The sequence below is a fragment of the Leptonychotes weddellii genome, chromosome 9 (assembly GCF_054177405.1).
Source record: "Leptonychotes weddellii isolate Sample4059 chromosome 9, ASM5417740v2, whole genome shotgun sequence".
In the NCBI taxonomy this organism is placed as follows: Eukaryota; Metazoa; Chordata; class Mammalia; order Carnivora; family Phocidae; genus Leptonychotes; species Leptonychotes weddellii.
Genome location: NC_138377.1, coordinates 99,573,238 through 99,587,073, shown reverse-complemented (window position 1 = coordinate 99,587,073; position 13,836 = coordinate 99,573,238). Strand labels below are relative to the sequence as shown.

The 13,836-nt window shown below is 36.2% G+C and overlaps 1 protein-coding gene and 1 long non-coding RNA gene across 2 annotated transcripts in view; both read right to left on the bottom strand.

Annotated features, from left to right (window-relative positions):
• ARIH1 (ariadne RBR E3 ubiquitin protein ligase 1) overlaps nucleotides 1–13,836 on the bottom strand; it is a 124,341-nt gene that overhangs the window by 49,138 nt on the left and 61,367 nt on the right. The window lies entirely within an intron of this gene.
• Nucleotides 477–6,882, bottom strand: LOC145723561 (uncharacterized). Its single transcript, XR_014148718.1, has 2 exons — nucleotides 4,284–6,882; nucleotides 477–4,056 (listed from the first exon to the last, which is right to left on the bottom strand). It is a non-coding gene; the product is annotated as an uncharacterized LOC145723561 (long non-coding RNA).

Sequence of the window (13,836 nt, the reverse complement as noted above, 5' to 3'; positions counted from 1 at the left end):
ACTATAGCAAATAGAGGTGCGTGCGTGCGTGTGTGTGTGTGTGTGTGTGTAAAGCAGATTAATTTTTTGTTGCTATTTTGGTATTTTTTACTTCGTTTTTATCCTGGGAAGTTAAGCTATTAGTATTTTAACAGTACTACAACTAAAATTTAAGAATGCAAATTGTACTATCTCTAGTGGTACTTTAATGAAGACTAATAGTATTTTAAAAGGCTAGGCTAATATTTTAAACAAATGACTTTATTAATAATTTTAGTTACACCAGCTTAAATATATTAGCAAGTAAACTACCTACAAAGCATATTTTATCCCACAAATCACTTACATGTCTCATTCTACAAAACAGATTTCATTTCTAAATTTTTTTAAAAAATAATTTTTAATTTACTAGCAAAGGGGAGGAAGGAGGAAACAAAAAAAGTGCATCTTAAAATGTTTTTATATCAAATAATCTATATACTTTGCTTTTCATAAAATGTTTCTTCTTTATATACAAAAAAGAGGTTCTCAACTTAAAGAATAAGTGATACTCAAAGGAGATTTCCAATTATTTTTAATGCAGGTCTTGTTCAGGTTTTGTGTCAAAGCACTTACTGTATCTCTAGGAAAATCACTCAAATGAGAACAAATCACATTACTCTCCCAAGACTAACAAATATCTATTTATAAATAACTACAGAATGTTTCAATGAAATGATCAAATTATTAATCAAAATGTCAATACATTATAAAAGGGGAACTCATATAAAGTTAAAGTTGTCACTGATGATTCAGCTAATCAAATTATATAGAGCAGAAAATCAAATGCTTTCCCCCTAATTATCTCTCAGAAAACCTAAGATGTCAAGTTTTATTTGAAAAGTAGAAAGCAGGGGCGCCTGGGTGGCTCAGTCGTTAAGCGTCTGCTCAGGTCATGATCCCAGGGTCCTGGGATCGAGCTCCGCCTCAGCTGAGCAGGAAGCCTGCTTCTCCCTCTCCCACTCCCCCTGCTTGTGTTCCCTCTCTCGATCTGTATCTCTCTGTCAAATAAATAAATAAAATCTTTAAAAAAAAAAAAGTAGAAAGCATATGAAGCTACTAAATATGAACAGGTAAAGAAACTAAACACCTTGTTTTTAGAAAAAATATTCATGCTCATAAGAAGAGACAAACTTCTGCCATCCAAATTTGACTACATGAAATTAGTAACTCCTAATACTCTGGTGATCATTCTAGACACCATTCTATGCATATACAGCCAAAAAGACATGTGTCTGTAATTTCATGTAAATAGTATTTATTCCAGATTTATAACCTTCAGTAAACAATATGTTAAGATATCTTTGTCAATGAACATACGTTTTCATCACTGCATAATATTCCACTGTAGTTATGTACTGTAATTTACCTAACTAGCCTTATACTAAGGGACATTTAAATGTTCCACATGTAAATAATTCTAAATGAAAATCTTGGCCCATCTGATTGGGGGAAAATATCTAGACTTAACTTGCATTTCTTTGTCACTGAGGCTGAACACATTTTTCTGTGAACATCTTATTAATTTATGAGTTCAGCATGTCAACAGAAAGGGTAGCCCTTCTCATGGACTACTTTCTTCCCCTCAGTTTCTAGTTTGCCCTCAACCTTGTTTAATGATGTTTAACTGTCACATTTAATTTTCATGTAGGCACACTGATCATGCAACCCTGTTTGAGTTCTGGATTTCATATCAAGCTTTACAAGATCTCATTACCTAAAGATTATAAAAATTCATCCATGATTTATTTAGGCTTAAACTGTTTTCCATTAAAACTGTTGATTCACAAGGGAATTATTTTTGTGTAATAAGGAATAAAGTTGGGATTCCATTTCATTTTTTTTAAAAGATTTTATTTATTTATTTGTGAAAGTGAGAGAGAGAGAGGGAGCACACAAGCAGGGGGAGCAGCAGGCAGAGGGAGAAGCAGGCTCCCTGCTGAGCAAGGAAAGGAGCCTGATGCAGGACCCAATCCCAGGACCCCAGGATCAGGATGGGAACCGATGGGAACCAGACAGCCACTCAACCCCGCGGCCCAGGCATCCTGGGATTCTATTTCATTTTAATCTAAATGGCTAACTATTTGCTGAAGGGTGTTTCAACTACCCCAAACACTTCCTCCTACCTTTAAGTCTCAGCTTAACGCTCAGTTCCTCCCCACTGCGGCCCCCAAATTAGGTAAGGTTCCCTGCATAACCTTCTCATGGTACTTTTGTGCTCTTGCACAACACTTAATCACATGATCAACTCCGTAATCATTTATGTTTTCTCTGCTGGGGTGTAAACCCCATGAGGACTATCTTATTATTGCTGTAGCCCCAGTATCTAGAAGAATCTTATTATAATCATTTTTTTTAAAAAGAGGAACCAAATTAGAGTAACTTCTTAAAGATAATCCACAGTAACAAATCTGAATTCCTTTGCTTTAGGCGTATTTCAGACTGTAATGGGTTTATTAACTTTTTGAGACACTCTAGAAGACTTTGGAGAACTTTCAAATACTGCACAGGTAAACAGAATGGGGAGTTTAAGAATCCACTCATACTGTCGGACAAAATGGGCCTAGAAATCTTTTTCTTTTATTAAGTTCCATTTCATAAGAAATTTAACATTTTAAAATTCTGTTTTGTTTTTATTAATTACATGGTCTACCAATGACTGTAACAGTTATTTGGAAATATTGAAATCTAATTTATTTTCACTAAACACTTAAAATCAGTACTTAAGTCTATTTCTTAAGTTGTCGACTTTAAATATGTTGGGCATCCTTATGTTACATGACCCTACAACACTTAACCCTCCAGTTTTGGTGGAAATCTCTGGAGCTTTTCCTAGTTGATTATCATTTTTTTTTAAAGATTTTATTTATTTATTTGAGGGAGAGAGAGACAGCAAAAGAGGAAACACAAGCAAGGGGAGTGTGAGGGAGAAGCAGGCTCCCCACCAAGCAGGGAGTCTGATGTGGGGCTCGATCCCAGGACCCTGGGATCATGACCTGAGCAGAAGGCAAGCACTTAAGGGCTGAGCCACCCAGGCACCCCGATTATCATTTTATGTAATTGTTTCACTAATCATATACATTGTTATGGTAAAAATGGTAAGAATGGTAAAAACTTTTTTTGTTCCTTAACCTGATTACCTAATTACTCAGACATAATTCAAATGCTTACTTTGGCCAAAATGTGCCCCCCCGCCCCAGTATTCTTTATACTGACAGCACCCATTTCCTTCTGGTACCTGTTGTTATTGAAGTCTGTGGTCAAAACAATTTTTCTCATTTTATAATTCAAATCCTTTTTCAATTGGCATATTTATAATTTTGTTTTCTTCATTCTTGAAATTCAGTAGTTCTGTAGGCTTTATCTTAGCATTCAAACTTTTTTTTTTAAGATTGATTGATTTATTTATTTATTTATTTATTTATTTATTTATTTGACAGAAAAGAGAGCAGGAAAACAAGCAGGGGGAGTGGGAGAAGGAGAAGCAGGCTTCCTGCCGAGCAGGGAGCCCGACATGGGGCTCGATCCCAGGATCCCGGGATCATGACCTGAGCCGAAGGCAGACGCTTAACGACTGAGCCACCCAGGCGCCCCTAAAACTTTCTCTTTCAAAATGCCATTCAGGTCTCAATCACTTCAAGATCCTTTTTAGTTATTAAGACTGTGCCCTACTGGATTTGTACCCAGTCTTTGTGAATTTGTCCTCTGTGTCTACCATTTGCTAATTCCTTCTTTGTCCTTTTCCTGTCTTCTATGTCTCTATTTTCCATAGTACCTGCTCTGTTTCTTGCTATTGCCAATGTGGTTTAAGTTGTGTGGGATTACCTGTCCCTTTTTTCTTCTTAGTTTCATCAGCTTCCTTTTTATGTTGTTCTGTTGTTTTATCAATTCATCTTTGATCCCTCATCTCACAGTCTATGTTTATTTTAATTTCCTTAAGAGAACAAAGAAGCTTTTTCTTTCTAATTATGATAGCTTTATTAAGGACAACTATGCTCAAAAATATGGGTGGATTCTTAACTCCCATACTTTGTTTACCTGTTCACTATTTGTTTTTGTTTTGTTTTTTTTTTTTAAAGATTTTATTTATTTATTTGAGAGAGAGAGAATGAGAGAGAGAGCACATGAGAGGGGGGAGGGTCAGAGGGAGGAGCAGACTCCCTGCAGAGCAGGGAGCCCGATGCGGGACTCGATCCCGGGACTCCAGGATCATGACCTGAGCCGAAGGCAGTCGCCTAACCAACTGAGCCACCCAGGCACCCTACCTGTTCACTATTTGAAAAGTCCTTTAGTTACATCCTCCCTCATGCGAAACAGGCCAAAATGAAGAGATTGATTCAGTGTGAAGCACTGCTGTTCAGGTATCTAGTTTAATCAGTTAAGACACAATTCTCTCTGCTTCTATGACTTTACTAAACACCTGCAAAGCTTATTCTACGACATTGTTTCCCTCCTTTCCTGCAACTCTTGCCACCCACCCCCTTTTGAGAAAACTATTCGTTTGATGAAAATAGAAATAAGAATAGCAGTGTGGTTTTTCCCTTAGTGCAGTCTTTCCTCAGTCAGGGAAGGGTAGAATTAGAGTAACCCCACCTCATCTATCACATGGCCTAGACGTCTCTAGATTAAGATCGTTAGAAGGGCAATTGGAGAGGTTTCTCAGTAGAGATTTTAAATCCTCTTCTCTAAGGCTTTCTGTTCATTTAGCATGTTTACCGAAATATGGTTAGGCAAACTGGCACTTTATTAGCCAACTTTCCAGAATATCTAGATCTTAATTTCTCATTTTACTTGACTTCTGGACAGAAATATACCAAACAATTTTAATTAAATTTTAAGGCACTAACAGTTACGGCCTAAGAACTGAGTGTGATTGTGGGGATAGGAGACATGGTTGGTAGGGTACATAGCTGGCTATGTTTCTTTTTGAATTCTGAATGATGGTGGCATCACTGTTTGCCACTTCAATATTTAATTTTGCCATTAGGAGTTTATCTTAAAAGCCTCTACATCTTCACACTTCATAAAAAGACCACTGTTGAAGAAGTACTAATTTTCACAACAGAATGAGAAAAGCAAAAAGGTTAAGCTAATATAAAGTTATATAGTGTGCTTTTCTACTGTATATTCCGAGGCTGTTCAGGTTCAATCCTTACAGGTTTTTAATGTTCCCATTATGTATTTGTAACAAGTCAGTTATCTAATGCTATAGTCTAAGAGGGAAAACACACATATATGAAAATGAATAAAAATACACTATATATGTCCATGTATAACATGCATGTACACACACTTTTATTTTGTTTCAATATTCTCGTGTGGCATTTTATGGGTACCAGACTTCAATTCCAAAAGGCGACAAAACAGTCACAATTATCCTATACCTTAATTATAGTTCTGATAAAGCACTAAAAAAGGTCTGTGACTCCAACATCTCTTCCAGGAATTGCGATTTCAACTATTCTTTCGGTCCTATTAACCTGCTTCTAATGGTGTAATTTTTCTACTTTTAGAAAAAGTATACTTGGGCAAAAATATCAAAGGAGCAAAGGAACAGCTTGTTTAAATCATATGGATGAATAAAAACTGTGATCATATTTATGAAAAGCAAAAATAATAGATTGAGTACGAAAAAGGAGTCTTAGAACGGTACAACTGAACCACAGAGTAAAAAATACACTAGGAAAGAAGGCTTTCCCACACATAAACATTAGTTTCAAAGCTTAATCCTCCTATTTCATAGGAAGAAGCCAGTAGATGCAGTATAGTAGTATAAGCACGCTATTAAGAAATAGTAAAGCCAACAGTTCTCTCTTCTAGGGAATGAGACTAACTAAAACCAAAGATCAGGAGCAACAGTTTTCATTTAAAACCCTTAAAACTGGGCACCTGGGTGGCTCAGTTGGTTAGGCGACTGCCTTCAGCTCAGGTCATGATCCTGGAGTACCGGGATCGAGTCCCGGGATCGAGTCCCGCGATCGAGTCCCGCATCGGGCTCCCTGCTTGGCGGGGAGTCTGCTTCTCCCTCTGACCCTCCTCCCTCTCATGCTCTCTGTCTCTCATTCTCTCTGTCTCAAATAAATAAATAAAAATCTTTAAAAAAAAAAAAAAACCCTTAAAACTATTAGACTTTTAAAAACCTGTTACTTTGATAAAAATTTAAATCTAAAAAGGGCTCTTCAAGTAGAATGTGGTTTTTAATGGTATTCTTTGAAAAGAAGGACTAAAGTCAGAATGTAAAATGACTGGTACACATATGAACCTCTACCAGGTAAAGTTCAGAATTCCAGAGAACTAAAACTTATGGATAGAAAAGTAAGGACTTAGGGATAGAAAATCTTTTTTCTAAGGAAGACTTTTGGCCCTCATAAGAAAAGAGATGTCTGTAAGAACTTGTTTTAAAAGTTTTGTGGTTTTTTATGCTAATCTAAAAAGTAAGTTTAGTTCTCATTTTAATATTAATGTATTATATGTGGTTTATAGCTAAATAAAATACTGGTCATGTATTTATTTTTTTTTTAAAGATTTTATTTATTTGAGAGAGAGAGAGGGCGGGGCAGGGGAAGCAGAGGGAGAAGCAGGTTCCCCGCTGAGCAGGGAGCCTGACGCGGAGCTCCATCCCAGGACCCTGGGATCATGACCTGAGCCAAAGGCAGATGCTTAACCCATTGAGCCACCCAGGTGCCCCTGGTCATGTATTTTTTTAAAAATACTTTCTGAGACTGTAAGACTTTTCTCCTATGAGAAAATCAACCTAAAAAAAAAACAAAACAACACATGATCCTGAGCTTGCTTACTGCTGAGCAAAAGACCACTTGACAAAGAAGCTACTAAACAAGTTGCAGTACAAAATTTTATTGTTTTTTTTTTAATTTTTTTTTTTTAAAGATTTTATTTATTTATTTGAGAGAGAGAGAATGAGAGACAGAGAACATGAGAGGGAGGAGGGTCAGAGGGAGAAGCAGACTCCCCGCCGAGCTGGGAGCCCGACGCGGGACTCGATCCCGGGACTCCAGGATCATGACCTGAGCCAAAGGCAGTCGCCTAACCGACTGAGCCACCCAGGCGCCCCTGTTTTTTTTTTTTTTTTTTTAAAAGACTGCATTTTTAAATAGTCTCTACACCCAACATGGGGCTTGAACTCACGACCCTGAGATCCAGAGTCGCATGTTCTACTGACTGAGCCAGTCATCCCGTTATTACATAACTTTTTGAAGTTTTTATTTAAGTTCCAGTTAACATACAGTGTAGTATTAGTTTCAGGTATACAATATAGTGGTTTAACACTTCCATACAACAGCCAGTGCTCATCACAACACAGGTACTCCTTAATTCCCATCACCTATTTAACCCAACCCCCCACCCACCTCTCCCCTGGTAACCACCAGTTTGTCCTCTATAGTTAAGAGTCTATTTCTTGGTTTGCCTCTCTCGCTCTCTTTTTCCCTTTGCTTCTTTTGTTTTGTTTCTTAAATTCCACATATGAATGAAATCATAGGATTTATCTTTCTCCGACTCATTTATACTCTCTAGCTCTATCCATGTTGTTGCAAATGGCAAGGTTTCATTCTTTATCTTACTGCATAATTTTTGAAAAACTTTCTGCCATTTGTTCCTTCATACTTTATCCTTTTTGTTCTGAGCCACGACGAAAGCAAATATATTAAGAAATGAACCTCAGTGAAACAGATGTAAGATAACTCCTTCTAGGCCTGAACTAGCACAATTGTAATAGAAACACAATAATCTATGTCATCTTCCCAAAAGGCTCCCACTCCATTACAAAAAAATTTAAATATACTAAAGTCAAAAGAACAGTAAATTGAACTCCCACATACCCTTCATCCAGCTTTAACCATTATCAACATTTTGCTAATCAAAAGGTTTTTCTGAGAAATAAATTTTATTCTCATACAAACTTTTAAAGTAGATTTGAAACTATGCCAAACATTTTAAGAAGAAACCAATGACTATTCCCTCACAGGTAGTTGTCCACGTTCCCTGGCTTGATTAGGATTATTTCAATTTACCAAATTCTTCTAACCTAAAGCTTCTGAATCTTCAAAAACATTACAGTATCCAAACCTTTATACCTTATTTACACATGTGCATTTCTCCGCACCCCCCAACCTGAGGAAAAGCTTCAAAGCTTTTATTATTTTCTCAAAAGATCTATGGCCCCCAAAATGACAAGAACCAATATTATTTTCTAAAATGATTATTTTACTTCAAAGAAAACGAAGACAGTGGCTTCTGTGCCCTCTGTCCAAATATGTGCATGCAAGGGAAATGTCTACACCCTCTGCTCTGCTCAATGGTCTTTTCCTCCTGCTACACAGAAGCAGCACAACTTAGTAAGTAAAATGAAACTTGTTTCATGCAATAGTGGATCTGAGTCCAACTAAAGAGAAATATGAAAAATACATACAAAATATTTTAAAATGATATTTTATTATTTTGATAACGATGTCTCAATATATTTAACGGAAGTCCTTAAGTTATAAATGTTGAGAGCCTATAAACCAAAAAGTATATTTAAAATCTAGCTACGCTAAAACTAAGAATAAGAAATCAAAATACAAGACAGTATATATTTAATATCCATTTTTACACAGTTCCCTCACATATTAAGTAACTACATGTGGGAATTGTGCTGGTCAGTGGCAGTGTTAACGGGGCTGTGAGGGAAAGAGATGGACAACTATTTCAATATGACATGCTAAGTACAAAAGGTAGGAGGAGAATGTTAGTTAAGTATAGAAAATAGCAACTAACTTCAAGAAGTTAAAATGACTTACCAGTAATGTGTTAAGAATTCAGAGATTGGGGCGCCTGGGTGGCTCAATTGGTTAAGCGACTGCCTTCGGCTCAGGTCATGATCCTGGAGTCCCAGGATTGAGTCCCACATCAGGCTCCCTGCTCAGCAGGGAGTCTGCTTCTCCCTCTGACCCTCCCCCCTCTCATGTGCTCTCTCTCATTCTCTCTCTCAAATAAATAAAAATCTTTAAAAAAAGAATTCAGAGATTAAGGTGATCCTAGGGGGATCAGATGAGTTGCATATGATACAGGACTGTACATGACGTCTGTGAGTACAACCCCATAATGAAATATTACTGATGCTCTCTGAATTTGTATAAAATACAGCTCTTGAGAAGATTGGGGCCTGAATAGTCAAGCGCATCCTGATATAAGTATAGCCATACAGAATAGAGTGAAGGTATGGAAGATTTTCAAAAGTCTGATGGTACAGCTTTGATGTGGTAGGAACCAGAAAGGTAGTGGAGGTTGATAAAATGAGTTGACATGGGGTCAAAGTTTAGGACGGATATGATACTAGAGCCCAGGAAGGCAGTGAGGAAACTCTTGGCAAAATGTTGATGTACTTCTGGTAACCAAAGACACTATTAAACCTAAAACAATCCAGAAAACAAACCAGATCTTTCCCTTTTAAGGTTGTTCCTTTTCCTCCCTGTACAAATGTGTTTTAAAGTTATTTTTATTGTGATATAACACAATTGTAGAAAAGTGCATACACATCAATGGGCAGCTTACAAATTGTTATAAAGCAAACACCTGTGTATAATCAACCTAGGACAAGAACTAGAATACAGCTAGTGCTTCAGAAACACTCCAACATCCCTTCTCAATAACAAACTCCTCTTCCCCTGAGATATAATCACTATCCTATTTTTCTTTATAGTTTTACCACCTAAATATGCATCCTTAAACAATATGGCTTAGTTTTGTCTGTTTTTGAATTGCATATAAACAAAATCATATAGGACATAAAGTATTTAGAGGACTTCCTATCACTCAATATGATGGTTTTTAAGATTCATCTATGTAGTCACTTGCAGCTCTAATTTATTTTTTGTTGAAGTTATTACAGAAATATACCATAATTATAACCATAATTATAGGGTTGTTCGTAGGTTGGAGCTATTATAAATAATGCTATGAGCACGCTTATAACTTTCAAATTAGATGTGCATATTTCTTTCTACTAGGTATATACCTGGAAGTGGAATTACTGGGTCAAAGATATGTGTGTAAATATGAACAAAAAAAAATAACATTTTTACAGTCTTTCTAAATTAACTTATCTGTAGATTCCTTTGGATTTCCTATGTACACAATTCATATCATCAGTGAATATTAATTGTTTATCATCTCCCTTACAGCTATGATACTTTATACTACTGGCTAGGATCATCCTCAGTATTCTGTTGAACAGAAGTGAAAATAACAGATATCTGTGTCTTGAACTCTTATCTAAAAGGGAAATTTTTTCAACATTTCAGCATGAACTATGATATCTCCTATAGGTGTTTTTACAGATTTACTAGATTAATATACTTCCCTTTTGTGCCTATTTTCCTAATGCCTTCTTCTTAAAATCATGAATGATGACTGATGTTTAGGAACAGCTCCTCTCTATTGAAATGTTTTTCTCATTAAAATTTGTTCAAGTGACCATATTGAACTGTTCCAGGTTAAACAAACCTAGATTCCTGGGATAAATCAGAGTTGTCCAGGCTGGGTTATTATCCTTATTATGTATTGCTGAACTATATAATTTGCAAATATTGTGGGTTTTATTTTTTGCACCTATGTAAGTGAGAGAAACTAACAAGTAATGTTTCAGTTGGGTTTTGGAATCAAAGTTGTGGGTTTGGGGTTTTGGAATCAAAGCTGTGACAGCCTTATGAAGATGGGGTATCCTCACTTTGTTTTCTAAAAGAATCCAAGGTTAGAGAATATAAGGTTGGAGTTATTATCTCATTAAGTGTTGGTAGAACTTTCCAGTATCTGGACTTAGACTTTTCTTTACAGAAACTTTCACTTTATAGTGACAGCTCATATAGGTTTTCTATTTATTTCTCGTCAATTTCAATAAATTGCAAATTTCTAAGAAGTTATCCATTTCGTTTAAAATTTCAAATTTTGACAGTTATCCATAATATCTCAGAAGTTTTTTTAAAATATCTGCAGGATTCAAAGTGACATTCTTTTTCACTCCTGGTATTAGTTATTTGTGCCTTTTTTTTTGATTAATCTCACCTGGGTATCAATGTTAATCTGTCTTTAAAATCTTTTGGCTCCTTAAGCCACTCTACTGTATGTTTCTTTTCTGTTTTATTAAATTCTGCGCTCTGTTATTTCTTCTTGTAATTTCTCTGAATTTACTTTGTTGCTCGTTTTCTATTGTGACATGTCTAGTTCATTACTTGAGACTTAAGATAAAAGCTTAGTTCATTACTTTCCTTATAAGCACAACTTAGACTGCATTCCACGATTTCCCCCTTAATATTAAATTAGTTGCTTAAATAACATTATGAATATTTGACACTCTGACAACATTGCTAGAACTTAAAATGTTGACTTAAAAGAATACAAAGGTCAGTCACAACATAAAGGCGTTTATACTAATTAAAAGATGGTATTGTTTATGAAAACATTTTCCATAACACAGTACTCTTTTTTTTTTTTAAGATTTATTTGAGAGAGACAAAGGGAGAGAAGGAACACAAGCAGGGAGAGTGGGAGAAGGAGAAGCAGGCTTCCCGCTGAGCAGGGAGCCTGATGCAGGGCTCTATCCCAGGACCCTGGGATCATGACCTGAGCCAAAGGCAGATGCTTAACGACTGAGCCACCCAGGTGCCCCTGAACCCAGTATTCTAAATTGGCATTTGTCTTTCAACCTACTGAGGTATCCTCTTACTATCACTTCCACTGTTGCTGTTAAGTCAGCTGTTCTCTAAAAAGAATATATAAATATACACTTTCTATATATTTTTTCTCTATGTACATTATATATACACAAATTTTTACTCTTTGAAAGTAATCGTCCTTGTATCTAGCTTTCATGATTGTCTATTTTTGCTGTTGTTTCTGTAGTTGTACTATGATGTTTTAAAATGTGGATTTCAAAAAAAAAAAATGTGGATTTCTTTTTACCGTATTTCATGAAATCTAAAATGCTTTGGACCTGAAATTTCATATCTTACCAGAAAGTGAAATGGGAAAATTTTCACATAGGTCAGTCTATCAATCTTGTTGGACTACAAGTTGCCATCAATTGAAAGAAGCATTCAAATTTTAAGCACAATAAAATATCTCAGAATCAATGAAACAGTATTTATTATGCATGGGAACTATTAGGCTTCTTAAATTCTGTGGCGTTTTTTTCTCTCACCAAACTGGAAAATTATCAGCCATTATATCTTCAAATACTACCTTTGGCTCATTCTCTCCTAAAACTCAATAAGATCTTTTCATTAGGGCGCCTGGGTGGCTCAGTTGGCTAAGCAACTGCCTTCGGCTCAGGTCATGATCCTGGAGTCCCTGGAACGGGTCCCGCATCGGGCTCCCTGCTCGGCGGGGAGTCTGCTTCTCTCTCTGACCCTAACCCCTCTCATGTGCTCTCTCTCATTCTCTCTCTCTCAAATAAATAAATAAAAATCTTTAAAAAAAAAAAAAAGATCTTTTCATTATATCCTCCACATTTCTTAACTTCTCTTCTGCATTTTCCATCTTTTGGTGTATGTACTTAATTTAGATAGTAGTTTGGTCTGATATTCTAGTACACTAAGCCTCTCTTTAGTTTTGTCCAGTATGCTGTTAAATTAATTCACTGACTCAATTTTGCTTATTTTGTTTAGTTATAGAAATTCTGTCTTTTTCGAGTTGTTTTCCTAACCTTGCTGGAACCAGATCGTGCCTCTTAACAAGCGGTGTCAACACTTACACTTGACTTATTTCAATAGCTGCTTTCAGTGTTTGACACTGGTTCCATACCCATATGAGCTGCACATAAAGAAATGGAATTATGAATTGAAAAAATAAAACACAATAAACTAAAAATAAATTAATATAAAAGAAAAAAATCTTTTTCATATCTTTAAGATAGCTCATACTTTCTAGTTCCCTGTTGATGGTATACCCATTTGATCCAGTTCTGATAATTCTAATATCTGGAGTCCCAAGTTGTTATGTTTTAATTAAAAAAATAATTTGGGGAAGTAGTCTGAGGCCTTAATGTTCTTTTCCTAGAAGAGATTTTTATTTGTTTGTGTCAAGTGCCTGCGTACCTTAACAGTCTGGGACCATCTTAATCCACATTCAAGGTTTAAGTTTTTCTAGGATACCCAGATGACATGAATACTATCTTTAATCTTTAGAAGAACTGGTTTATCTAATCCTCATTCTTGGTGGGCCTAAGACTCCAACTTTCCCCCACTAATTAAAGGGCCAATAAAAATCACAGCTACCTTAGCTACCTCTCCTAGATCAGAATATACTTCCAGTGCAAAGCAGACTGGAATGCTTGGCTCATCTCTCTAGATTTCCATATTCTCTCAGGCCTTAACCCTGTAATTCCTATTTTACTAATTTTTTGATATTCTTGATTCTTAAAAAAGATTTATTTGAGATAGAATGAGAGAGAGAGCACGAGTGGGGGGGGGAAGGGCAGAGGGAGAGGGAGGAACAGGCTCCCCAATGAGCAAGGAACCCAATGCGGGGCTTGATCCCAGGACCCCAGGATCATGACCTGAGCTGAAGGCATTTAACTGACTGAGCGACCCAGGCGCTCCAGATATTCTTGATTTTTAAAAGATGTTTCAATATCATACAGATTTCGTTACTGTACTTAGTGGATAGAATGGTCCAAATTACCAGAAGTTTCCCAGAGTCTCATATTTTCTCTGTCAGTTAAAACTCCACCTTAACATCTCTTCCACCCACTCTGCTTTCAATTAACCATCACCATCCTAAGTCAAGCCAACATTTTCCTTTTACCTGGGTTATTAAAATAGT